At 37.8% G+C, this 27,551-nt stretch overlaps 1 long non-coding RNA gene across 7 annotated transcripts in view; it reads left to right on the top strand.

Annotated features, from left to right (window-relative positions):
• Positions 1 to 27,551, top strand: part of LOC147582465 (uncharacterized) — a 529,319-nt gene that overhangs the window by 367,979 nt on the left and 133,789 nt on the right. Inside the window, exon 5 of one of the 7 annotated variants that reach the window (XR_015248719.1) lies at positions 15,814 to 15,871. The exons of the other annotated variants lie outside the window; for them this stretch is intronic. This is a non-coding gene — a long non-coding RNA (uncharacterized LOC147582465). The remainder of the gene's footprint in view (positions 1 to 15,813; positions 15,872 to 27,551) is intronic. 7 annotated transcript variants of the gene reach the window in all.

The following is a 27,551-nucleotide window of genomic DNA, read 5'->3' on the forward strand; positions in this document are numbered from 1 at the left end:
AGTGCAAGCTGGGACCAATTAATTTACACTGCTTCTTGTGGGAAAGACAGCAAGGCCTGATATGTCCATTGCTAGCCTTCACAAAAGTTACTGCGCAGTGTTAAAATAGTTTATAAATTTATAAAATCAACGAGTGATTGGTCTTTTGTAACCATCAAAACCCATTGACTAAGTATTTGTGAATTGTACTGGTTAGTCTTTGTGACCCTGCATTGTAGGCACCAGAGAGAGTGTCAAATTTGAAATCGAAGCCATAATATTTTCCCACATAAGAATCTAAGCATTGGGCTTAGATGTTCATTGATTCTGGAGTCAATCATTAATGTCTTCATTTCATGGGCATGGTTGAGCACTAGCTTAGACCTTCTAAGAGAGTTGTTAGTTGTTTGAAACTCATCACCTGGAGCTATAAACATGATTTAAAAAGGTTACCCCATCTGAGCAACGCCTTCCATCACCACTTCGGCCCAGACTGTATTCTTTTTCTCTCTCCCAACATTTGTTGGGTTTTGGCCACTCATTGGCAATTAATCTGCTGAATCCAGGGGAAATTCTGAGGTAACCACAGAACGTACTGGAAAGAGACAATTCTAGGTTTCCTAAGGCATCAGTGAGCTTAAAGACCATGCCTAGAAGTCATATCCCCTCAAGCTCCATTGTTCTAAGAATTCAATAAACTACCTCTTCCTACTCAAGATAGAGGAATGAACTAAATGTATGGTGGAATATGACTTTCAAGGGGTGCTATGTAAAAAGACAGGACCACATTAATAGCAGATATACTTTATTCAAGAAGAAGAACAATCTCCCTTTTGTATCAAAATTTTAATCACTCATTTCCCATAACCCAAAGGAGACTGAAAAGGAGACTAGACTGGACTCTCTGTGTCTTGATCTTCACTGAGATACATTTTAGATATGATATAAATGTTAGGTAGAAAATAATGAGGTAGATCCCAACTCATGTGCAGACTTATAAAGAGAATGACACCAGAAACTGTTCCAGTACTCTGACCCTTTGAAGAGAAAAGGGAATACAGGCGAAAGAGAATTTTTGTGAAGAAAGGGGTGGGAGAATTTTTTAAAAGGAGTTTCCTATGTTGTCCTTTCTTCTTCTCTTTCTATGGATGAGAGGATTGGGGTGTTCCTCCTCATACAAACCAAATGGTGGTGGGGGTGGGGGGGGGAGGTGTGTAGGAAACTACTTAACAGCTTGGCCCATGTCCCTTGACTAATGCCTAATTCTTGGGTCAGTGAACTGGGGTCTGACTCCAGCCTCAGGAACTTAGAAGGCTGAGTAAGCCTGGCTTCCTGTTTTGATGGTGAAAGAGGAGAGAGTAGCCCATACACCCTGAGTTGGCAGGACACGATGTGAGGGTATTTCCCATGGACCATATAAGGGACGCATGGGAGGCAGTGGGGGTGTTATGACAAGAAAGTGTCCACAAGCAAATGAATCAGTTTAACCATTTTCCAGGTCTGGGGGGCATGATACTTCTCAGATGAGAGACATATGTCCTATACCCTTACCCTCCTCATTCTCTGTCAGCTCCACCTTCAACCCTTGGATGGCGAGAAAAACTGCAGTTGAAGGGTGGGGGAAGGAGGTGAGCTGTGGCAGAACAGACAGTAGAGAGATGGACTGCCCCTATGTCACCTTTCCACTGCAGGCTTTCAGCCTTAGGCAGGTGCGAGTCAGAGTTGAGAAGCAGCTTAAAGCTAAATCAAGTTTTAGAGTTCGGATGAAACTCTGTCTTTTAGTTACTTTGTGGCTTGACTCTGTTGACTTAATGACTTGAAATGACCCAAGGAGTCTTGATTATGAGAGAGTGGTCAGAATCATTGCAGGTGTTCCAAATGTTTATCCAGGGTAGAGAAAGTGAAATAAAATTTGTCATAAACTGCCATTTTATTTCAGCATGCCAATTACTCTACCAATGGCCAGGCCATTAACAAATATATCCTTTCTAATGAGGATGGTAAGGTCTAAGAAGCTAAGTCAGGGATGATAGAAGAAGGGAAAGAATACATAAGAATAAGAACCAAAGCACTGACCAAGCCACAAATGGCTCCTGAGAAAATGTACAAGTCCTTCAGGAAGTAGGCTTAATGTCCAGATGAGGAGTCCTGTACTAAGGAACATATGAGGTGTTATAAATGTCTAGTTATTAGTAAATCTGTAAGTCTACTCAAATATGTTCGAGTCATTTTCAAATAATTTCTGCTTTTCTGAAGTAGCAATTATGTAATTCCATTCAAGCATTGCCAAAATACAAATAACCTAAATGACAGCGATTTAGCAATTCTACCAGGGCCAGTTAGGCATGACCCAATAGTCAACCTACCTGATCCAGGTAACAATGAGCACTTAGAGGTGATGATGTCTTATGCATGTATCTAGTTACGCTAAATCTATTAGATGCTCTGTAAGACAATAGATGATACTTTATCCTTTGACAGTTAATAAATATTTGTTAAATAAATGAATGAGTAAAATAGGTAACCAATTATGCTTATCATTTTGATTCCCATCTTCCAACAAATAGAATCTTACTTTTACCCAAATTGCCCAAATAATTGCCCCATTTTATGACTTGCCTAGTAAAACACTGGCTATAGAAGTGCTGTTATTTGAAATTGATTTATTTGCCAGTTGTCAATTTTGGTATATTACTCCTTGTCTTTATTAGTAAATCCTATTGAAATAAACCTAAGCCACATAGCCATATGAAATGAAATATGAGCAAATCTGATAGAAATATCTTAGCTAGTTATTATGTATAAAGGAAGAATGTTACTTGGCTATAAAAACTATAAGCACTTTTCTTTTTTTTTTTATTTAAAAATTTTTTTAATGTTTATTTATTTTTGAGAGAGACAGAGACAGAATGCGAGTGGGTTGGGGCAGAGAGAGAGGGAGACACAGAATCTGAAACAGGCTCCAGGCTCTGAGCTGTCAGCACAGAGCCCGACGCAGGGCTCAAACTCACGAGCTGTGAGATCATGACCTGAGCCGAAGTCAGACGCTCAGCCGACTGAGCCACCCAGGCGCCCCTATGAGCATTTTTCGTTTTGGAATTTCTGTTCATCATCTAGAACTGGAGTGATAGGAAATGTAGGGAAATCATTCACATACACAAATGACAAAGTCACCTTCCTAGCCCTAGGAAACAAATAGGAGATCATTTTTTTCCTACTCTTTGGACTAACTAGCCTCCCAGTGGGCAGGAGAACCAGAGAAACAGTTGCACCCCATCCAAGAGAACTGTTATCAGAAGATCTAGTGACTAATATTGTATTCTCAAAGGAGGAGTAATGTTTATACTCTATTTTGCTTTTCCTGGTGGGATCTTCCTTATATAGATAACCCAGCATCTATCTTTTTCCAGAATGGGCTTTTCCAGAAACAAAATATTAAAGTGAAGAATGAAAACCTGCCAAGTGTAATTCTGGAAAATCCTTTTAATGTCAGAGAATTGTTTTTCTCTCTTGATCTTTCTCAGTTGTACCATTATGGTTTTGTCAAAAGCAACACTGGCTAGAAACTAACTGTAAGAATCCTTTGGGTCTCCATTAGCAACACTTTCTTCCCACCACGCTTGACCACAGCAGGCTGCAGCCCCACGCTCAACATTCCTTTGAGAAAGCAACCCAACATTCAACTACTACAGATTTATGGTGTGAAAAATGCCATTTTTAAGGACCTTGAAAATATTAAAAATGAACATGGCTTTGCTATTATTTTCCACACAGCAGGAATTTAAATTTATAAATACTATTTCTAATCAATTTGGGAACTGCCTACAAAGCTAGAGGGGAAAAAAAAAAAAAGACTCACATGAACATTCTTCAGTTATCATTATATACTACAACTGACTTTCTACATTTAATCCTTACTGCTATAAATGTGTATCTTTCCACACATTTTTGTTTTAAATTTCCAAAAGATTCTGTTGCCATCCTATGGCTAAGAGCTAGCATTTGTGGCCAGGATAGAAGGCTGTTTATCTTCCTCAAAGCAATTTTTGTTGCTATGTTGTTTAAGTGTAGATGGCTTTTTGATTGGTTATTGAAAGCCAAGAAATATGTTTTAAAGCAATTTGTTTCTTAGAACATTTTGTCCATCTCATTACAGTGATGTCTATTAATGCTCTATTTACAATACTTAGAAAGATAATTTATATTCTATTAGTACCTTTATCCGTTTCGACCCTCTATTACCAATGTAGGTCAAACATTTGGCACTTAAAATGCTTAGCACTTAAAATTCCAGATAGAATAATGATAACGTGACTTAAACACAGACATTTTTTTTAAAAGAACTAAAAGGAAAAGGGAAAACTTTAAAGTTTCAGCAGCACTTCATAGACATGAAATTGATCCCCAACCCAAACAACTCTATGCTCCATTATCATAGAGTAAATTTCAGAGCTATTTAGGTAGAGCATAAAGTTCAGGGAGTCATGTGACCAAAACCTCCAAGAGCAAGTAAATGCATCGGGTCAAAGGGCACAGAGCTGAGAGAAACATCTGGATTCCATCTTTTGAACTTTTAATGGAAACACTGATCGCTTGGTGCACATCTGGGGGTTTTGTTAAGAAGGAAAGATTTTTTTTTTAAATGGGAGGTTTGCTCTAGTTTACTATCCTTCACTTGTGTTGGCTATGAATCCCTTCACATAATGTTAATTTAATATTTGAGCTCTCTTAGAATATTACTAAAATTATATTGCTTGATTATTGCTTTAAGGAAGTAGACTTTTGCTTTTTTAGTTTCTTTTCTTTCAAGTTTTGCTTTAAAAGGAGTAACCCCAGGAAAAAGTTAGGGGACCTGCTTAGCTATGCAGACTACACTTTCCCTGGGGAAGCTGTTCTTAACACAGCAGGGAGATCCATTTTTAAAATCACCAAACAGTAACCAAGGAAAAGGCCTGTAGCATTTGACCAAGCTGGCTCACTGCCTACACCCCAAATTAACTCCCTGAGACATCTGCATATGAAAAATGTCGAAGCAAAGCCTTGAAGGGCTTTATAGCAAATGACCTAGCTTTTACCACATTGTTCCTGGTTGAAAAATGTGTCTCAAGCACAAATAAAAATAATGCAAATCTCTTTGTTGGAGACTTGCCACAGTATAGCTTCAGATCTGCTACTAATTGGGACACCATGCGTAAGTCACTTAAATTCTTGGACCCATGTTTCTCATTTGTAAAATGACAGTCCTAGACTATTTTTTTAGACTAGTTTGTTTTAAGCAGTGATATTTTATATGTGTTGATCATTGCTTAGGATATAGCACTAAAAACAATTGTTAAAATCTTGATTGTTTACAATGTGCTTTTCAATTTCTGCAGCACACTCATGTCTTATTTCTCTTCATCTTGTGAGGTAAGTTTGGCAAATATTCTCCCCATTTTGGAATGAGGTTACTGAGGCTCAGAGAGGTCAAGGACATCCTTACTGACCATAGAAAGGCTGTACGTTTCCTTCCATTGAAGCAGTCTCTCCTGGACATCAGGAGACTCATTCCCTGTGATTAATCTGTGAAAATGAAGTTCCTCAACCAGCAAGGCCTGTGCCACAAGAACCTTGATCAGTGGCATGTATGTATGGTAGGACAGGGATATGCTCCCAAGATTCAGAGCAAAGGGGGCAATTGCTACTCCTGAAGAAGGAACTAGACACATGATCAAGAGTAATAATCAAGCTGTTCTTAGCAAAGGACACTTTTCTAAGCTGGAAAAAGGCCAAGTTTTCAGATAAAAATAGGTGTACCAAGTAACAGTTAAAAATCATGAACAAATAAACATCTAAGCATGATGTGGATTTTTTTTCTCTCATTTAAAAAGTAAAGAAAAAAAATCCTGTACATTTACAGATATCAAAATAAAGTAATATAAACCTAGGGGTTAAGAACTGAGTCTGGTATCAGAAACGTAGCTCTGCCTCATTCTCACGAGTTCAACCTTGCTCAGTCTCATTTCCCCATTGATAAAATGAGAATAATTACTAACGTATAGATTTGTTGGCAGGATTAAATGATAGTATCTCTATATAGAAATATGTGTATATGAAGTTCTTAGTACATAGTAAAAAATACTGTTGTTACTACTATCATAAAGAAACAAAAATCATGTTGAGCTCTGGCCTCATAAGAACACTGAACTCTAGAAGATAAAAGTCTAGGTGATTCAATACACCTGTCATAGCCATGCTACTTTTCAGATACACAAGTGTCCGAAGAGTATAACATTAACATACCTTTCCTCAAAATAAAAAGAATTATAAAGTATCCCCACCAACAGAAATATGGGTTAAAATAAAGAACTTAAAAATGGCTAAGGAGTATTGTACAAGGACTTGTGTGGAATACCAAATCTATTTAAACACACATTGTCTAATTTGTGTATGTGGCATATATGTTCACAAAAGTTAATTTAATTTTCTAAATTATTTTTGAAATGCAAGATAGATAATATAAAAGCATTTAATAATAATAAGCTATATTTGAGTCCAGATATCTCGACAAATATTGGAATATGAAAAGAGAAGGCATTGTAAGAATTAAGATTCTAGTACATTCCTTATCGTAATACATGGAAGTCTATAGATTTTTTTCTTATTGTAAATAAATTTAAAGTTTTGAAAATAAATTAAATCAGAACTTAAAGATAACTACTAGTGAAATAAAAAAAAAAGGCTTATAACATCATTAGAAAAAAATTAAAATTATAGGAAATACATGGGGCACCTGGGTGGCTCAGTTGGATAAGCATCTGACTCTTGATATTGGTTCAGGTAGTGATCTCCCAATCGTGAGATCAAGCCCCATGTCAGGCTCTGGCTGAGCATAGAGCCTGCTTGGGATTCTCTCTCTCCCTCTCTCTCTGCCCCTCCCCTGCTCATGCATTATCTCTCTCTCAAAAATAAATAAGTATTTTAAAAAATTAAAAAAAAAATAAAAAAGCATCAATAAAAGGAAACAAATGCACATAATTGATACACATATAAATATATGTATATTATCAAAATACTTTCAAACACTGTCAAAAAACTTTCAAATAGGATAAAGAGGAGGTAATTTATCTATGGAGAGAAATCTATTATAAATATGTAGAATTCCAAAAATACCATCAATAATATAGCATTAATAAGTAAATAAAATGTTAGGAAGATTTCAACAACTTTCTCTGTTGCGGACAGAAAGATAGCTAGAATTAATGAGACATAGAATATTCAGTAATAGAATTTTTAAAAGTATCAACAGATACAAAATGAAGGTAGTACCTTGTAAAACAGAGAATATAGTTTTCAAGCACTAAAAAACTGACAAAAATTAATCAGTTATTGACTACAAGGAAACTAGTGCTGATTATAATAACACTTCAATAAATTCTAAAAAGGGAAAAAATGTTTAGTTTACATTCTATCACCATAATGCAACACAACTAGCAATTAATAGCAAAAGTACAAATAAACCTTTGACTAATTGAATGTATAAACACTTGTTAAAATAACTATTGGAAGAAAGAGAAATCAAGGGGTGCCTGGGTGGCTCAGTCTGTTGAGTGTCCAATTCTTGATTGGGCTCAGATCATGGTCTGTCTCAAAGTTCATTAATTCTTTTGACCTCATTAAAACCTTCATACCATATGTTTTCACTCTTATGTGAATCCTGAGAAACTTAACAGAAGACCATGGGGGAGGGGAAGGAAAAAAAAAGGTTAGAGAGGGAGGGAGCCAAAACATACGAGGCTCTTAAAAACTGAGAACAAACTGAGGGTTGATGGGGGGTGGGAGGGAGGGGAGGATGGGTGATGGGCATTGAGGAGGGCACCTGTTGGGATGAGCACTGGGTGTTGTATGGAAACCAATTTGACAATAAATTTCATATGAAAAACAAAAAAACAAAAAAACCTTCCTATCCTTTCACTCTTTGATTGATTATCCTTTATTTAGGGGAAATCTTTGACTTCTGCAGATGTAATCAAATATCCCTATCATAGGCTTTGAAATTTTGATATAGCTCTCTTTCATAGTTATTGCTATAATCATAATAATGTAAATTTTATTGTCTTATTTGAGTGATGTTGACCTCCTTTACTTTGGGTTGTCCTTATATCACTAGGGTCTAGCACTATTCCTGGTTTAAGAGAGATTTCAATAAATATTGGTTGAACGAATGAATGAATGAATGAATGAATGAATAAGTAACATACTCAGGAGTAGTATATAGGCACTGTGACAAAGGCAATCCAAAATGATTCTAGTAATTTTTCACATTATAACATGTGTGCAGATAGACAAATCCATGTTATAGAAGCAGAACCTATGAAGTCAGAACATATGGCTTCGTGTTGGTGTTTCCTCTTGGTAACTCAGTGACCTTGTGCAAGGCCCTTAAAGTTCCTGAGTATCAGTTTCTTCATCAATAAAACCAGGGTAAAACCTGCTCATTGGGGTAATGTGAAAATTATACAACTTTGAAAAGGCTTTGAGGATTATAAACCTCAGTAAATCTAGCTTAAACACTGAAAGTACTATGGAGGCCTATAGGACACTGCAGAAAAGAAGGTGAATACATTCTTGCCTCCTCACAAAGGGCCAGTGAATTGTTCTCCAGAGTTTTCTGGCACACGGCCACACTCATTCACTAACGTATGGCCTATGGCTGCTTTCACACTACAGCAGAGTAAGTAGTTGTGACAGAGACCATGTGGCCCACACAATCTAAACTATTTACTGTCTGGCCCTTTTCAGGAAAAGTTTGCCAAACCCTGCTCTAGAGTATTGTTATTATTACTGTCCCAGTGACTAGCAGTCCGTGCAGTTACATAAGCCAGAAACAAGACTGTCAGCTTGACCCCTGCCTCTACCTCACCCCCAATATCTGATTCCTACTACCTGTTACCTGGGGCCTTCGCTTGTGGCCCTCAGATTTTGTTTTCTAACCAAAAATCCTTGACCCCACACAATTCTTCACTTTTTAACAGGTCATGCATGTAGTCACACACGGTATTGTGTTTTGTTCCAACTTCTTCAGGAAGTAGGAAGAAGAGAGAACATGCCCACCACCAGGAAGATGTTTATGTGCAATATAAATGCAAGAATGAGCCCAAACTTCATTTTCTGTATTAGTTACATAGCTTTTGTATGCCTCACTTTGTAATGAGTACAAAATAAAAGAACACATATTATAGAGATGTGAGGACAGAATGGATAACATATACAAAACACTTAGCCCAGTGCCTGGCACATATTATGCATTTATTAACTATTACTATTTTTATCCATGTAATTGACAAAGTTATAAAATACACAATTTTAAATAAAATTTGTGAAAATGGTCTTTTTAAATAAACAAATTACATAGGTGCTATGTTCTAAAATACTTCCAAGAAGACAGGGCACCTAGGTGGCTCAGTCGGTTAAGTGTCCAACTCTTGATTTTGGCTCAGGTCATGATCTCACAGTATGTGAGATTGAGCCCCACCTCAGGCTCTGCGGACAGTGCAGAGCCTGCTTGGGATTCTGTCTCTCCTCTCTCTGTGCCCACCCACTCACAGTCTTTCTTTCTCTCTCTCAAAATAAATTTAAAAAACCATTTAAAAAAATCTTTAAAAATAAAATAAAATACCTCCAAGAAGAAATAATATATATATATATATATACATACATATGTATATATATACTATAAATATATATATATATAAATTAAATATATAAATTGAATGGGGAGCAGTGTTGTCTACACACACACATAAAAATATATTTAACCTGGGGCACCTGGGTGGACCAGTCAGTTAAGCATCTGACTTCGGCTCGGGTCAGGATCTCACTGTTCATGGGTTCGAGCCCTGCGTCAGGCTCTGTGCTGAAAGCTGGAGCCTGCTTCTGATTCTGTGTCTCCTTCTTTCTGCCCCTCCCCCACTCACACTTGTCTCTATCTCTCAGAAATAAATAAACATTAAAAAATTAATATATATATGTATTTACCCTACAGCTTACTTTCAAAAAGAGAATCTGAAGCACCCAATTTGTAAAGAAATAGTATACAACACATCTATGATGGGAGCAAAAATAATTACAGTTAATAAAAACCTCTACAATAACAACTTTACTTAAACTTAAACTAAAAACTTAAAAAAATTCCTACATTCTTTTTGCTTTTACAGCTATGGAGCTTGGATACAAATTTGTCTTCAACTTTTAGAAATATTTCTGTGAATAAACCCATTGTCTAGTATCATTTTCATTTTCTTGCTCTAGTTCTCCAAAGAACTCTATAAATTGGACTTATTGTATACTCTGTTTTTATAAGATCTCATATCCTCTTTAGCTGAGGTAGCAGATGAGTAAATTAATCAATTTTATCCTAAAAATTCATGTGAGTAATTGAACCTGATAGTGTCACTTGCTTTCTTTATCCATCCAAAGTCTACCCAATAGAGGTGCCTGGGTGGCTCAGTTGGTTAAGCATCCAGCTCTTGATCTCGGCTCAGGTTTTGATCTCATGGTCATGAGTTCAAGCCCCACATTGGGCTCCATGCTGGGTGTGAAGCCTACTAAAAAAATTAAAAATAAAAAGTCTACCCAATTGATAGGGGTGATGATTACACAACACTGTGATGGTACTTAATGCCACTGAATTGTGCACTTAAAAATGGTTACATTGGTAAATTTTATGTTGTGTATATTTTACTGCAATAAGAAAAAGTCTGTGACCCTTCTGGCTTGATTAAGTAATACCTGTCTATAAAACCTCACATAGATCCCCCAAGTCAGAATTAACCTGTCCTTCCTGTACAACCAGGCACTTGTTTGTTCTTTTGTTATGGAGCTTATTTCACTCTCTCATATCATAGTTATGTCCCCCTATGTTTTATCCGCCTCTAGGTTACATGTTTCTTGAAGGCAGGCACCAATCAATCATCTCTGTATCTTTCTCACAGTGCTGAGCACATACCAGCTGCTTTAAAAATATTTGCTGAAGGCAGGCAGAAAGGAATGGAGGGGAGTAAAGGTGCTCCAGTGTCATTAAGGACACAGCAGAAGCAATGCGGTTCCTTGGTTTCCATTGGACAACACTGCTCCCCATTCAATTTTGCTCTCATCTGAAAAATGAGGTGTGCTAATATACAAATGCCTCCTTCTCAACAAATAAATATAGCCAAGCTCTTAGATAGCAGTCCATACTCATCATTTTACGAGTCAACACTTAAATGCTGACCAGCAATGGGGAGGCAATGTTCACCAGGCAGAGCAGGCCAGAGGGTGACTATGGCACATTAGATGTCACAGGTTTTTGAAAGGGTTGTCTGTGGTCCACTGCAGCCACTGGCCATTCTGGATGTAGGCCCGATGTTGCCAGAACTTCTGATTTTCTTTAAGTTGGAAATTGGCTTAAAAATTTTAAAACAATATTGCATGCCAAATAAAACATATCTTTGGGAAGCGTGTGACCTGATTCTAACCCTTCACATGCTATCACAAATACTTTAGAAAACAGCTATTGTACAAATTCCAAGAAACAGCCTTTTGAATGAAGGGAATAATGAGTACCTAATGCAAAAAGGTATTTTAAGATTAAGAGATAACATGTAAAAGTGCCTAGCAAAGCATGTATTCCTGCATGGATGCTCAATAAATATTAATTTCTTCTCTTCATTCCTCTTTCCTGCCTTTTTAATTGAGAAAAAAAGGATTACTGAATTTACTGGGAAAACATGGAGAAAGCATTATTTTGAATAAAAGATGCCATTTTCTTATATCAAACTCCGCACCACGTCAATATATTCCACACACTGAGGCTCTTCACCCATATAGATCCCTGTAGACTTGCTTAAACCCAGATGAGGCTGACTTGTAATTGGTAGTTGAATTTTTATGTGAAAATTATATTCTAAACATGTTTAAGAATGCTTGAATACAGATTTTTTTCTCTCTAATGATTTAAAACATTCTTTCACACTTTATTTGTACCATAAACTTATTTATAAATAGTTTGTTGGGCAGCATAAAGCTTGGATCCAGTTTTTATCTGAATTATTGTGAATTTTGCATCCAATTCTATAGAGTTGCATATCATCTCCTATATTCTCTAAAGCAGCAACAACCCACATATTCCCTGGACCAGTCCTCTCCAAGTCATTAACAATTATTTTGTTAAGTCATCAGTCGTGGTCTATGGGGCAGAGTAAGCCAAGAGAGATTCCACTGGACTTGGAGCATACATCTCAAGCTCAAGATTATTTCTTTTAAGATCTGGTTAAATGTGGGGAGCCTGGGTGGCTCAGTCGGTTAAGCGGCCAACTTCGCCTCAGGTCATGATCTCGCGGGTCCGTGAGTTTGAGCCCCGCGTCGGGCTCTGTGCTGACAGCTCAGAGCCTGGAGCCTGTTTCGGTTTCTATGTCTCCCTCTCTCTGACCCTCCCCCGTTCGTGCTCTGTCTCTCTCTGTCTCAAAAATAAATAAACGTTAAAAAAAAATTTGAAAAAAAGATCTGGTTAAATGTGAGCAAGTTCTTTCTCATCTGTGAAATGGGACAGATTAGTACTACTCTCATAAGCTTATTGTGAAGGTCAAATGAGATAAAGTTTGCAAAATTGTCATATAAAGAATAAAGGGTTAAACCAATACATATACTGCTTTGAGTGGAAGGGACAGAGAGCAATTGGGATGGGGACCCCAGCATGGCTTTGTTGGTAGCAGTGTCTTGACATGAGGGTGAGACTCACTGTTTTGTCCTCCCAATGTCACAGGATCCCTTGCCCTATTACTTCATCCCTTACATCTGCACAATATATATAATCAAAAGTAGAAGGGAAGAATGGTGTGTTAATATTGGCAGCAGCAAAACAATAATACTATGTGTATTGGGCATTTCCTATGTTCTAAGCATGAAGCTAAGCACTAAGTGCACATCAAATGAATCTGCTAATATTTAGAACATCCCTGTGTGGTAGATATTATATTCCCCAGTTTACAAATAAAGAAACTGGAGATTAGCAATGGACAGTATCTTGCCCAAGATCATTACCTAATACATGTTTGAGGCAGGACTCCAAACCTGGCAGCACTAAAGCAGGACCACATCAACAGGGCAGCAGCATGAAATAGTTTACCCAAGAATACAGTTTTCCAGATAAGAGAGATGGATACTTCCAGTGCCAAAGTGTATCACTTGCTCTGGTCTGAAAGTGTATGACTTTGACAAAACACCTATCTCACACCTTAGGTGTGCTGCTAGTAATCTCCAGTGAGCTAGAAAACCAGGTAACTCTCTAAGATTGGGTGTCAAATTCTGAGCAAGGACCTAAGAAGAACTCTTAATGGGTGAAGTGCATAAGATGCTGTGACGAGATGAGACCTCCATTTTGGCTTCGCTGATGGCTATCAGCTAGCTGTAGCTTGGATAAACTGAATTTGTCAGAGAAATGAATACCATAGAAGTGAGGAGTTGAATACTTTTAGAGAGACACATCCCCCCCCCCCCCCCACACACACAAAAGGCATAAGTCAGACTTCCAAATGAATCTATTCCCTCTTGTAGGTCCCCTGTAGAGATCCTTAGAGCTAGCCAACTCCACCTGCTTTCTTTACATTACTCTTCCTTGTCTTTTTTATAAGCATAGTCAAATCATCCTTTACCCTTTTACTTCAGTTGTCATTTTCCAGCTGGAAAACAGCAAATTTGATCATTCGAACAGAAACAGCGTCTGTTGCTAACCCCTCAAGCTGGTGTGCTGGTTTCATTTCTTGCAGCCAAACATTCAGTAACATGTGTTTATATGTATATCTTTTCCTTTATATTAGTAATAAGTGGGTCATTAAGGGCTGTATAATGAGAGAATGCAGTTTTCTGGCCTGATAAGCCCCAGAGCTTCATTACCAAATTCATCTTACATGTCAGCCATTAAATAGCATGGCATTTTCCTCTCTCATCCATGCGGTATCATTTAATTTCATCTAAATGGAGTTTTCACTATGGTCATAATCATCATCATCTTCATCACCACTACCATCGAGAAGCATTTATTACCTGCTGCAATGCATATGGTGCTATATTTGGTAGGGTTCTACACAGCTCCATCATTGTGGCTCTCACCCATGAAAGGCTGCAAAGTACAAGGGGATTATTGAAAATAGTGAGATTTGAGTTCAAGTCCAGACCTCACCACTGCTAGCTGGGTTAGTTGGAGCACAGTATCTCCCTTCTCTGGGCCATGCCTCATCTGAAAGTCAGAGAGATGCATTACACCACCTCTGAGATCCCGTCACACTATAATCTCAGGTCCTCTTCTGGATTCACTTGCAGCCATTTTAAGCAGGAGGAGAACCAGCAGAGGAGAGAAATGGTCTGGAACTTTAAACAGATGGCTACATCCAGAGAAGTAAATATCCTCCAGGTTTCAGATCAGAGTTGTCTATGCTGAACATTGTTTCTTTCCCTGGCCTCAGTGTGGTTTCTCTGAACTCTCAATACCTTCTGCCTCTCTGTTTCCACTCTGTTTCTGACTTGGCTCTTCCCATTTTCTCAAACTCGCGGTCTTCATATCCAGGTGAAAGCCCACACCAGACCCTCAACCTTCTCCCCGCCACACACAGAAGCATGAGCCTTGAATGGTTCTAAAAGCAAAATCCTGAGCCCCTGTTTTCCTAATCTGAGTACTATGTATGATATCCTTAAAAGAGGATTGAGGCAGAGCCCCATGGGCATCCTGAGAACTGAGGACTGAGGTTTTTCATGTAGGAAATTACCCTGGGCAAAGAACTAGAAGGAATAGGAAGAAGAACCCAAAATGATTTCAAAGAGAATAAAGGATGAAACTCAGAGAAATGCAGACAAGCCCAGATGGTGATCACAGAGATGAAAATGAAAGCAAAAACCCAAATATTTTGCCTGGGCTAGGCTGGATACACATAGAAACAGAGGACAGGTGGGCAGTGGGACAATGGGGGCAAGGATTTAATGGGATGCAGAGAGGAATTCTGTGATTTATGTCCTGAAATATGCTTATGGGTCAGGAGAAGCATCACATCCCCTCCCAGACTGTGTATTAATTAGACTGAGTCAAAAGGCATAAAATCAGATAGGTAGCACTGATCCATAAGCAGTTACCAAATAACGCCTCTCTTACAATCATAGTTATTTACATTGGCTGTTCATGACTTTGTGTTTAGTGTTTAATATGAATATTTTCTCATAGAACCCTCCAAACTGCTATATTTGTTGCTAGTATGGTAAAATATACACATACCATAAAATTTACTCTTAATCATTTTTAAGCATACAATTCAGTAGCATTAAGCACATTTACAGTACTGTGCAACCCATCCCCACTATCCATCTCCAGACATTTTTTTAATCATCCCGAACAGAAGCTGTGTACACATTCAGTAATAACTCCCCATCCTCCTTCCAACCCCTAGTAACCACACTTCCACTTTCTGTTACTATGACCCAACTACCTTTTAAGAGTAGCCATAAAAGTGGAGTTACAGCTTACCAGGGAGGGGGGCAGGGTGTGAAGTTTGAAAATCAACATATAAGACAAAAAACACAGTCAACATTCTCACTGAAAATACCTAAGGAAGAAAGGTACTCTATTAGTGATGGACACGACATCTCTCAATAAGGTGACAATTTTACCTCCTTCACTGTTCAGTTGAGGCCCAAAGAAAGTAGTAACTTATACATTTAAGACCCTATTGTACAAAAGTATGTACTTGAAATACACTAGAATTGGTTTTTTGTTTTTTAATTTTTAAAAAAAATTTATTCCATTTTAATTAACATACAATGTTCTGTTAGTTTCAGGTGTACAATATAGTGATTCCACAATTCTATACATTTCTCAGTGCTCACCATGGTAAGTATACTCTTAATCTCATTCATCTATTTCACCCATCCACCCCAACCACCTCCACTCTGGTAACCATCAGTGTGTTCTCTGTTGTTGAGTCTGTTTTTTGGTTTGTCTCTTTTCTTTGTTCATTCGTTTTGTTTCTTAAATTCCACATATGAGTGAAATCATACGGTATTTTTCTCTGACTTAATACACTTAGCATTATACTCTCTAGCTCCATCATGTTGTTGCAAATGGCAAGATTTCATTCTTTTTTATGGCTTAGTAATAGTCCAGTGTGTGTGTGTGTGTGTGTGTGTGTGTGTGTGTGTGTGTGTGTATCATCTCTTTGTCTATTCATCTATTGATGGACACTTAGGCTGCTTCCTTAGTCTGGCTATTGTAAATGTTGCTGCAGTAAATATTCGGGTGCATATATCTTTTTCAATTAATATTCTCATATTCTTTGGATAAATACCCAGTAGTGGAATTACTGGATCATATGGTAATTCTATCTTTAATTTTTTGAGGAACCTCCAAATGGTTTTTCACAGTGGCTGCACCATTTGCATTCCCACCAACAGGGCATGAGGTCTCCATATCCTCGCCAACACTTGTTTCTTGTGTTTTTGATTTTAGCCATTCTGACAGGTGTGAAGTGACATCTCATTGCAGTTTTGATTTTCATTTCCCTGATGATCAGTGATGTTGAGCATCTTTATATGTGTCTGTTGGCCATGTGTTGGTTTTCTTTGGATAAATGTCTTTGGCCCATTTTTTAATTACTTTGCTTATTTATTTATTTATTTAGGTATTGAGTTGTATCTATTCTTTATATACTTTGAATGCTAACCCTTTATTGGATAGGTCATTTGCAAATATCTTCTCCCATTCAGTAGATTGCCTGTAGTTTTGTTGGTTGTTTCCTTTGCTGTGTAGGCAGAAGCTTTTTATTTTGATGTAGTCCCAATAGTTTAGTTTTGCTTTTATTTCCCTTGCCTCAGGAGACAAATCTAGAAAAATGTTGCTATGACTGATGTCAGAAAAATTACTGCCTATGCTTTCTTCAAGGATTTTTATGGTTTCAGGTCTCACATTTAGATCTTTAATCCACTTTGAATTTATTTTTGTGTATGGTGTAGGAAGTGGTCTTTTCATTCTTTTCCACATAGCCGTCTAGTTTTCCCAACACCAATTGTTGAAAAGACTTTCCCATTGCATATTCTTGCCTCCTTTGTCATATATTAATTGACCATATAATCACAGGTTTATTTCCGGGCTTTCTATTCTGTTCCATTGATCTATGTGTCTATTTTTGTGCTAGTACTATAGTGTTTTGATTATTACAACTTTGTAGTATACCTTGAGATCTGGAATTGTGATGCCTCCAGTTTAGTTCTTCTTTCCAAGATTGCTTTGGTGATTCAGGCTTTTTTGTGGTTCCATACAAATTTTAGGATTATTTGTTCTAGTTCTGTGAAAGATGCTATTGGTATTTTGTTAGATATTGCATAACATTAGGATTGTTGAGATGCTCACATCATACAAGGACCTCAGAAATTAAGACCAAATCAAGGAAGAACAGTTTCATACCTTCCACTTCACGTTTACCTGGGGAAATATTCATTGAGTGGAATAGCAGATGGAATCATTTTTGCAACTTGAGTTATTTTTACCTCTCTTTCCTCTTTGAAAAAATGCATACTGTTGAATTCTTGTTTGCTGAATATGTACAATAATTTTTTTTCTATTATTATCCTCTTTATAAGGATGAGGGACACAGAAGTTAAGGAATTTGCTTATTCACAAATTCACAATTATTAATAATTGAACTTGTGCCTTTAAGTACTACCCAATGACTGCCAGTCAAATGGTATTTCTTTCAAGCAGATTAGACTGTTTTCAATACTAATTTGTTTCTTAAAAAATATTTAATTGGAAGGGTTGGGGGAGGCAAGTTGCTGACCAGGAAAGCTCATAAGAGGCACTTTTGAGGGCTATTCTAAAATTTTGCATCCATTTTCTCAGACTACACAATATGTAAATCTCTGGACTCTAGGGGCCAATTGTAAGTTGGTTTCAAATACCATGGAATACATAAATCTTCCTCCTTCCTTCTTTATCCCCTGTAACCCATAATCTATTCACTCTTTGACCTCCCCACAAGAAGCATGACTGCCTTAAATTTAGAGTTTTCCTTTCCATTAAACAATGCACATTTTTAACCCTAATCATATTTCAGAGATGGAGTCAATCAGCCTTCTTAGTGAGCTTGCTTACTGCCTCAGGTGAGAAGCAGCCTACAAGGACATAAACTGCCAGGGAGACACCATTGATGGAAGCTGGGAGGTAGAACTCTCAGGAATGATTTAGGAATGCAGACCAGTTTTACTTATTTGAACTAGCAGAGGGGAAGGTCAGGCCAAAACCATGAAAAAAAATCTAGATAAGGAAATATTTTTGAAGAAATACTGTTTTACAACTCCCAAATACTGACGATAATTTAAGTTTATCTCAGAGTTTATCCATTCATCCTATTGCTGACTAAAAGCTCTTAAGGACCTGCTCAGAGGAATAGATGAGACTAGTCTCTAATTAGCATAACTATTATAAATAAATGTAGGTTATTCAAATACTTGATGACAATTTTTTCTAAGTAATCATGTTTACACCACTAATTTCTTTTTCTTGTAAAAAGAGAGTATGCTGAATAAAGGTAAATTTTAGCCAAAAGTGATAGTTTCCTCTCTGCATCATAATTACCTTTAGTCCATTACAGATTAGCCTTGATCCAAGTTTCAATTACTTTATGGTCAAAGTAATACAAATAAACATGATTAATTTAATAGTGAAATTCACTTTCATAAAATAATGACTTTCTTTCTGGAGGAAAATAAAACAAAAAGAAAGGTGGTTCATGGCTTAGTATGTATAAAACACACAGAACAAATGATTAACAAAAATAAAACCCTCTTCTCCAAAGGAAGAATCTTATCTTAAGCCAAAATGAGAACAATATAGAAAACTTTAAGCATATTCGCTAATTTCCCATTTGGAGAAGTCCTCTCTTACATATTATTTATTCTATTTTCAAATGCCATGCTCCAAACGTAAATGTGATTTTCACTGATGTTCTTCCACTGTGTCAGCCTACCCCCGCCCTCCCCCCTTCCTAAGTTTAATTAAAACCAGCATTCGGCCATACTGGAGAAAAACCCTATTTACATAACACAAAGAAAAACAATTTTTAAAAGCCCACATTAATCATGAGCTTTAGAGAAAGTCACCATAAATAGGATGTATCTAGCAGAGGCAACAAGCTCCAGCCACTTAAGAAAAGTATGTCTTTCCAGCCGTCAGGATACCAGTGTTACTGAAGAACATAGCTCTTTTGTTCCACAAATTCCTCATTTTCATATGGGGTTACCATGATAGAGAATAATGCATATTGAAAGTTGTCTCGGGGCGCCTGGGTGGCGCAGTCGGTTAAGCGTCCGACTTCAGCCAGGTCACGATCTCGCGGTCCGTGAGTTCGAGCCCCGCGTCGGGCTCTGGGCTGATGGTTCAGAGCCTGGAGCCTGTTTCCGATTCTGTGTCTCCCTCTCTCTTTGCCCCTCCTCCGTTCATGCTCTGTTTCTCTCTGTCCCCCAAAAATAAATAAACGTTGAAAAAAAATTTAAAAAAAAAAAAAAAAAAAGAAAGTTGTCTCATCTGCCCATTTAATCTAACCAAAGCTGAGTTTTATTTTATGGTATAACCAGTAGAGGAAGGAAAATTGAGTACCTACTATGGGTCAAGCAAAATGCTCAGCACCCTAAGACACTCCTATGTTCAATACTCCTGGCAGCTCCATGAAGTTGTCCAAGTCTACTGGCCTGGAGCTTAAACGTTTATTGCACAGAGGTCAGATTGTCCCAGAGTTTACTACTTTCTTGCCCAGAGAGATGCAAGGACATATTTAAGAACATCAGACAGCCACTGTCTCCATCTGTATTATGCACATAACTTCTTTTGTGGTTGTTTCATTTCAACCATTCCATAAGAAGCATTTTGATCAAAAGGGATAGAAAAGTATAGAAAGATGACCAATAGCAGAAACCTCAAATGAATGACATAAATGGAGAGAGGAGTACAGATTAATCAAGATTATCACAGAAGGTCGATTGATAAGTGGAGAGCAGACTTAGTCATAATCAAAGAATCCATCTACTCACTCTGTCTCAGTTTACCTGAAATGTAAAAAAAAAAAAAAAGAAGAAGAAGAACTATACTGGCCTATTATGTCCCCAAAATATGAGAAGAGTTATATAATTGTCTTAAACAACTATGCTTATTTATCAAAGATAAAAGAAAACCATAAATTACTAAATTTTTACTATAAACAAGCCCCTTGTAGAAAAGATTTTGTGTGTATTTTCTCCATCTATACCACAAATGGGTGAGGTGAGTATTGTCCTCATTTTACAGATAAAGAATTTAAAACAGTGTTTTAATTCTTTGGCCAAGGTTACACAGTTCGTGGATGGTAGAACCAAGATTTTAATCCATATTTGTCTGATTAAATTTTTCTACCTACACCTACTCTTCCTCTGTCCAGAGGTGGTCCTGAAAAGAATGGTTATGGCCATAACACTATAAGATGTACCATGTAGAATGGATGAACTGGTCTGGATATTGTTGCTGACTCTCATCCATGATCCACATTTACTCTCTCTTCTGAAATGCTGTGAATATAATAGCTTCTTTGATACCTCACAAGATGTAAACTCCAAAAGAGCAGGGTTTGTTTGTTTGTTTAGTGATTCTTTTCTTTCAAAACCATTGTCATTTCTTTTAATGTTTATTTATTTTTGAGAGAGAGAGAGAGAGAGAGAGAAAGAGAGAGAGTGCAAGCAGGGGAGCAGCAAAGAGAGAGAGAGAGACACAGAATCTGAAGCAGGCTCCAGGCTCTGAGCTGTCAGCACAGAGCTCAATGCGGGGCTCAAACCCAGGAGCTGTGAGATCATGATCTGAGCTGAAGTTGGAAGCTTAACAAACTGAGCCACCTATGCACCACTAGTGATCTTTTTTTTTTTTTTTTAATGATGCATCCCAAACACTGAGAACAGTGTCCGGCATGTGGTATGTGCTCAGTAAATTTTTGTTGAATGGATGTAGTGAATGAACTCCTGCTCTGTCCTGAGCTCCATGATAGATGTTCTCTCTGATCACTCAGCTATAAGCAGGCTGGCCTTGCCCTTCCTAGAAATAATGTAGGTTCAGCTGTATAGTTATGTCTTTATGGCCTTGGTGACCAGGTGAGTGGGAAATTACCTGTGATTACTATTGCCTGGAATATATAGAGACACCAAAGGTTGAAAATAGGGAGAAGCTCCCACTAAATTACACAGAATCACTCTGGTTTAAGACTAGGCTGCTTGCCTTGACATGTCCTTCTGCCCGGACCTCATGGATTTATGGGACTTCATCATGACATTTCAGGGACACTGTGTAGGTGGATAGTGTGGGTATGTCAGCCAGACCACTCAGCTTGCTTTCCTACTTTATCCTGGCTAGTTCCAACCCCAAGTCCAGTACTGACTCTCACTTTATTTTCAGACATACACGTCTAAGTAGGGTTGTACTCTGTAAGAAGTTGTCTGTTTTGCATTTCCAAAACCCATTCCTATAGGAGCAAAACTCCACAGCTGCTCAGAAGGCAGCTTCTGAGTTGTTCTGTCACTTGTTTTTAGAAGATCATTTTAACCCTTTTTAATTATTGAAAATCAACAGAAAGTTTCTGAACAGACAATCTTGCAAAGTGACAAGTTCCAGAGTCACAGAATTACAGCTTACTGATTGTTGAAACTGACAGTCACCTGATGGACTGGAATGCCTGGTCTAGCTATATTGGACTGAACAAAGGGGAGAAGAAAATGATTTCTTTCCAGGGTTGTTTTTCCTTTTCTCCTCCACTTTAGTGATTTGCCCTAGAGATATGTCCTTACTGAGAACCCCAGAACCCAAGTCTTTGATTGGCCTTGCACCTTACTCTGAACAGTGCTATAAACCAGACTCAATTGTTGCTGCTATTTCCAATAACTATGGTAAAATAATTTAAAAATCTCTGTTTGATACAGGTGTAAATCATACTGGTAACTTAGTCATTACCTCTGTGATGCTTGGATTCTTGATTTCTCAATCAGATAAGCTATTCCTCTTAGCTTCTGATTTCCCCTCTTTCTAACCTTCCGTAATAATTCCATTAACTTTGTTCCGAATGTTTAAGATAGTTGAGATTCCAAATTCAAGACTATACTTGTTAATAATATTCATCAGAAGCCTTTAGGGACCAAGTTTATAATGGGATATAAGCTTCCCAAAGTTGCATGTATATCAGACTTACATATACAAGTTAAGGAGTCCAGATGCTGCTTTGGGTAATGTCACACACATTCTGCCTAATATAAGCATTACATAACTCATTTGGGGTCCTAGGATACCCTAAACCTAAATTCTTTCCTTTATGACCTCTAAACCTTGACAATGACAAATTATACCATCTTTGGAAAGCAGCTAAATAACCTGAACACTGAACCTCCCTGAGCCTTCCTTTAAAACTTAGCCCCTTGTTTTTGATTCCAGCCAGCCCCTTATTGATCCCTAATCCTCCTTCTCCCAGCCATCAGCCAGCCAGCCAGCCACAAAGTGCCAAACCTGCCAGGCATGAAATTTCTCCTGCCTATCCTATGAGAGGGGGTCCCTTGTCACTTTTTTCAGTCATACACTTTGTATTTGATTGTCCCACATTTATCAGTTCTCTACACTTGCATGCGTTGGAAATGAATATAGGAGGTAAAAAGATCAAAGCTACTCAAGTTCAAGAGACGCTGATCTGACACAGATAAACTATTTCTTAGAGTCTTTTCCAACAAAGGACCATGTAGACTTAACACTTTCAGTTTGGAATGCACAATTTGTAAACAAAAGCATGTGAATAGCTAGTGCTTAGCATTGAACTTGGCATACAATAACTGCTCAATGAATGCTCAATTCATGAGTTTATGAATGTCAAAATGTTTTACCAATTTTGCAGCCCACTGGGACCAAAGTACATGGTATATCATCGAAAGAAGTGGTCTCCAAAGTTTTTTGTTTGGACCCTTAACACATACATTGTTTGAGCATGCAGCTCTGTGTATGATTGTGCATAATGTATCATGTTCTTTATAAAGCATATGCAGAATAGTAAAAAATAGAATGGGTTTTTTAAAACATATAAATCGGAGTTCTGATATTGAAGCCAATATAATTATTATTTTAAGTAGATTGGAATGTCACACGAATGGTATAGCCTCAAAATGGGAAATTTCTGAAATTTCCAAATCAGTGGAACAGAAACATCAGAAATCTAAAATATCAAATTGACTAAATATAACATAATTTGGACTGTTTTAAAGCTGGCATTTATATTATATTATGGGGATTCTGTAATTCTAGAAATTTGCCTCAAACCAAATAGTAAAATAATATTGTGAAATCTTAATTTAGGAAGGACTGGGAAACTGACCATTTTCTTTATTTCTATTTGGTTCACCTCTTTAAGCCACTAATTTCTTTTAAGAAATGAAAAAGCAGAAAAATCTTTTTTATAATTATTTTCCTAGTGTAAGTCAAACTAGTTTTTAATTTTCTTTGAAGTATGGTGGAATTCATGGACAACAGGAATAGAGGAAGCGAGATGTCAAAACAGGAGGAAATTGACACACTGCCATAAGTCAGAGAGCTGCTGTCACTCACTACAAAAACCGAACCTCTCAGGGGCCTATTGACCCAAATAGTTCAGACTCTATAGACTGTTAGAACCAGAAGCACCTTTAAAGTCATCTGGTACAACACCTCCTTTCTACAGAGAAAGGGACCAAATTCCCAAGCAGTTAATGGAAACACTTAGTGGTAGAGATAGGACTAGAATTCACATGGCTGATTCTCAGTCTAATTCACTACACCATACTGCCTAAGCAGTGACTTGTTAAAAAAAAATTATCTGTAATTACACATTTTTTGAGTGCTAGGCACTTTTCCCATAAGTTTGAGTTTAATTATTCCAACTACTCTATTTGGCTATATTATTTTATTTTTTCTTTTGCAGCGAGTATGTACTTCTGTATTTTATTATTTTCTACTTTATTGAGGTGTAGTCGACAAATAAGATTGTATGATATTTAAAATCTACAATATGATGATTTGACCTTTGTATACATTGTGAAAGGATTCCCGTTATTGCATTAATTAACATATCGATCAAATCAGATTATATTATTATCCCCTCTTGTAGCGATAACAAAACTTAGGAATGGAGAGGTTAAGTAACTTGTCTAACAAGGAAAGAGCCTGGATATCTACTATTTATCTCATCACTTCACTCTCAGAAAAAGAAAAGAAAAAATTCCAAATTATGACCAAGTCAACATAATATAAAACTGGGTTATCAGAATAGCTGTTTTCATTGGCTAAAACATTACAGAGTTACTGCTATTCCTTTCTGACAAAGTTCTGATGATGTCTGAATAATTTCATTCTCCACTTATTCAGCAAACAGTTCTGGAGGACTTTCTGTGCCAGTAACTATGTCAGGAGGTGGGGACTCAGGGTGGAGGGCTAAGTCAGACTGTGCTCTGAGGGAGTCCTCCTTTGCTGGCAGAGGCTGAGAAGGACATCATCACAAGGGTGATAAGGCACACTGGGGAACGACCTGGCTCTGTTACATTGGACTAGGAGTCTAGAGCGAGTTGATAGCATCAGACAAAAGTAAGACCCTTTCCCTCTTCACCATTGCCAGGAGAAGTTATATTGGTACTAAAGCAGGCACAAATAAAATGTCAGTATCACCATAGATATTCAGACAGACATCGACTTACCACCATCCCAGTCTACTCTAGAAAAAAACAGGAGCAGAGTTTCCTCTGGGGGAAGCAAAATTACCTCTGATCTACGCTGTCTGATTGCAAGGGTTTGGGATTGTCTTATATCCAAAGAAATCTTCTACTCGCATATCAGTGCCAGAAATTTTATTCTTAGTTTTTACCTATTAACCTTAAGTCTTGGTATAAATATTTGAGGTGAGGTGAGGGTTCCCTTTTCAACTATTAATTTTTTCCTCAATTTGAATTTAAGAAGTGTGAAACTATTCCACAGAAGGATGTGAGCTTTCTTTTGTTCCCCAGGAACCAGAGTGAGAAGAAAGTGGGGACATAAGTATGTGGAACAAAGAAAACAAGGCACCAAAGACTGTCATGGCTCATGAAAAATTTGGCCTAGGACTGTTTAGAGTATTAATGCAATGGAAAGCATCTTTGTCCAGAGGAAGACAATGTATTTCAGAAAGGCAAAAAGCCCGTGTGACAGAACGTTCTGGAGCAACAGAGCAGCACAGTAGAGCACCTTTCAAACTATGGTATCTCTAGTAGTTGGCTGTATCTGAAGCTGTTGGTTATATGTAATCATTGTTCTTGATTTTTCCCAAAACAACTACAAAGAGGACCAAACAATTTGAGTTTTGATTCAGGCCTTAATGGTTACTCCAAATAATCATCTTATAGCTGAGATAAAGGAGAACTCATGGTGATTGGGTTGACCCGTCTTCAGGCTCTGAATCCAGTGCTCTTCCATGGCATCAGGCTGCCTTCTGTAAAATCAGCCATATAACCCTCATTTTTAGCTTTGAATGAGATGGATATGGGTGAGTAAGAGAGAAACTTCCATTCACTGGTTTTTCTCAAGACCTACGAAAAGGAATTATAAGTTTCTTTTCACTGTTGAGAATGTTGAGATCAGAGAGATTTAGTCTCTGTTCAAGTTCACAGTGCAACCAATAAGTAGTAGAGCTGAAAAGAATTTGAACTTGGAAAGTTACCACTAACTCAATAATACCTGATGCCCAATCTACTCTGCCATACTGCTTCTGATGGTGACCCTTTGGTTTTCCCATCAGAAGTTAATTTGGAGCATATTTTCCTTTCTCAATCACCTCTTTAAGTAAACTTAAGTGGAGTTTACTTCTTTATTTTATTTTACCATGATTATCCAAAACAGCCCCAGTTTTGGAGCAGGCTTGTTTAAAGCACTTACATATGTTTTATGTGTCCTCTTCAACATACCAAGAAGTTTAAATTTTTAAAAAATATTTTAATATGCCATTGTTACTTTCATGCCTAATGATGACCCTGCTGATGATAGTCATTTACTATGTCTGGCCGCAGCATTGACTGGAACTGCCAGCAGTGAAGAAGACATTCTTCTGAAGAATTCTGGAATGTACAGTGCTAAGAAAATGACTCCAGGCTCTAGGACGCTATCCATCATCACCACCTTCAAAACCAAAGTTGCAAAATCTAAGGATGACACTATCACTGAAATTCCACCCACTGTCATGCCTGCATGTGTGACACTCTCAGCCAAGACTTGGATGTCACAACCTGGCTCTGAGCAATAGCACAGTATAAACATGATCTTTGCTATCTAGTAGATTCAGAAAGATTAAAGAGCAGCATCAAGATAACTACACCATACCCCCTTACCTTCTGCAAATCATTCAGCATATTAAAAGAAGGCTAACTCATCATTTATTTCAAGTATATTTCATAATCAACTGCACCAAGGATACTGAAAAACAAGGTCCCAGTGTGTGATGAGCACTTGTCCAAACATCTTATTATGTCAGTATAGGATAAGATAAGCCTTTTCTCAGAGTTTAATACACACACACACACACACACACACACACTGAAATATAAAATCAATTTCCTCTTCCCTCAATCAACTAGAAAAGTAGTTTGAGACTGTTTTAGGTTCCCAACACTGATGACAGTGCTCAGGGATGACTGGGAGGAGGCTGGAGGAAGGATGTGGGCCTCCTAGTACCCCAAAGAGAACAAGTTCATCTATATTTATATATGATGTTCTACATAAAGTTTCCCTTCAAAAAGGAATATGGGGGAAGGAGGGATGAATAGGCAGAGCACACAGGGTTTTTAAGGGCAGTGAAATTATTCTGCATGATACTATAATAGTGGATACATGTCATTATTCATTTGTCCAAACCCACAGAAGGTATGACACCAAGAGAGAACTCTAATGTAAACTATAAACTTTGGGTAATGATGATGTGTTGACATAGGTAACAATGTAGGTTCATCCATTATAACACTGCTGGGGGAAGTTGAAAATGGGAGAGGCTAAAAGTGTGTGGGGACAAGAGATACACGTGAAATCTCATATTTCTCCTCAATTTTGCTGTGAACCTGAAACTACTCTGAAAAATAAAATCTATGGATTAAAAAAACATGAACATGAAAACTCCTAACAGTGCTCTGGAGTCTTCACCCCCGCTAAGCAGTTATGTTGCACTTTCCTCGTGCCTGAGTCTCATCTTTAATGCACTTAGCACTGTCCTATATTCATGCCCCTTATGAGGAAGCAGATGTTGGGCTGGCATATGGTATCCACTCATAAATTTCTCTAACCTTTCCCTGGTGTATAAGTCACAGGCAATGATGGGTTCCGGTGACCGGCCTTCTTAGCTTTCCCCAAGGAGCTCTGGAGCACTGGTCCCATTTGTTCACCTCGGGTGGGTGAGCCAGTGCCGTGGGCATCCATCCACTGACAGCAGGCCCAGATGGAGGCAGCAAGAGTCCAGCAGGCTGGATCAGGCTCTGAGAGCTGC

This window comes from Puma concolor, chromosome A3, assembly GCF_028749965.1.
Source record: "Puma concolor isolate L17-30 chromosome A3, mPumCon1.1.hap2, whole genome shotgun sequence".
Lineage (NCBI taxonomy): Eukaryota > Metazoa > Chordata > Mammalia > Carnivora > Felidae > Puma > Puma concolor.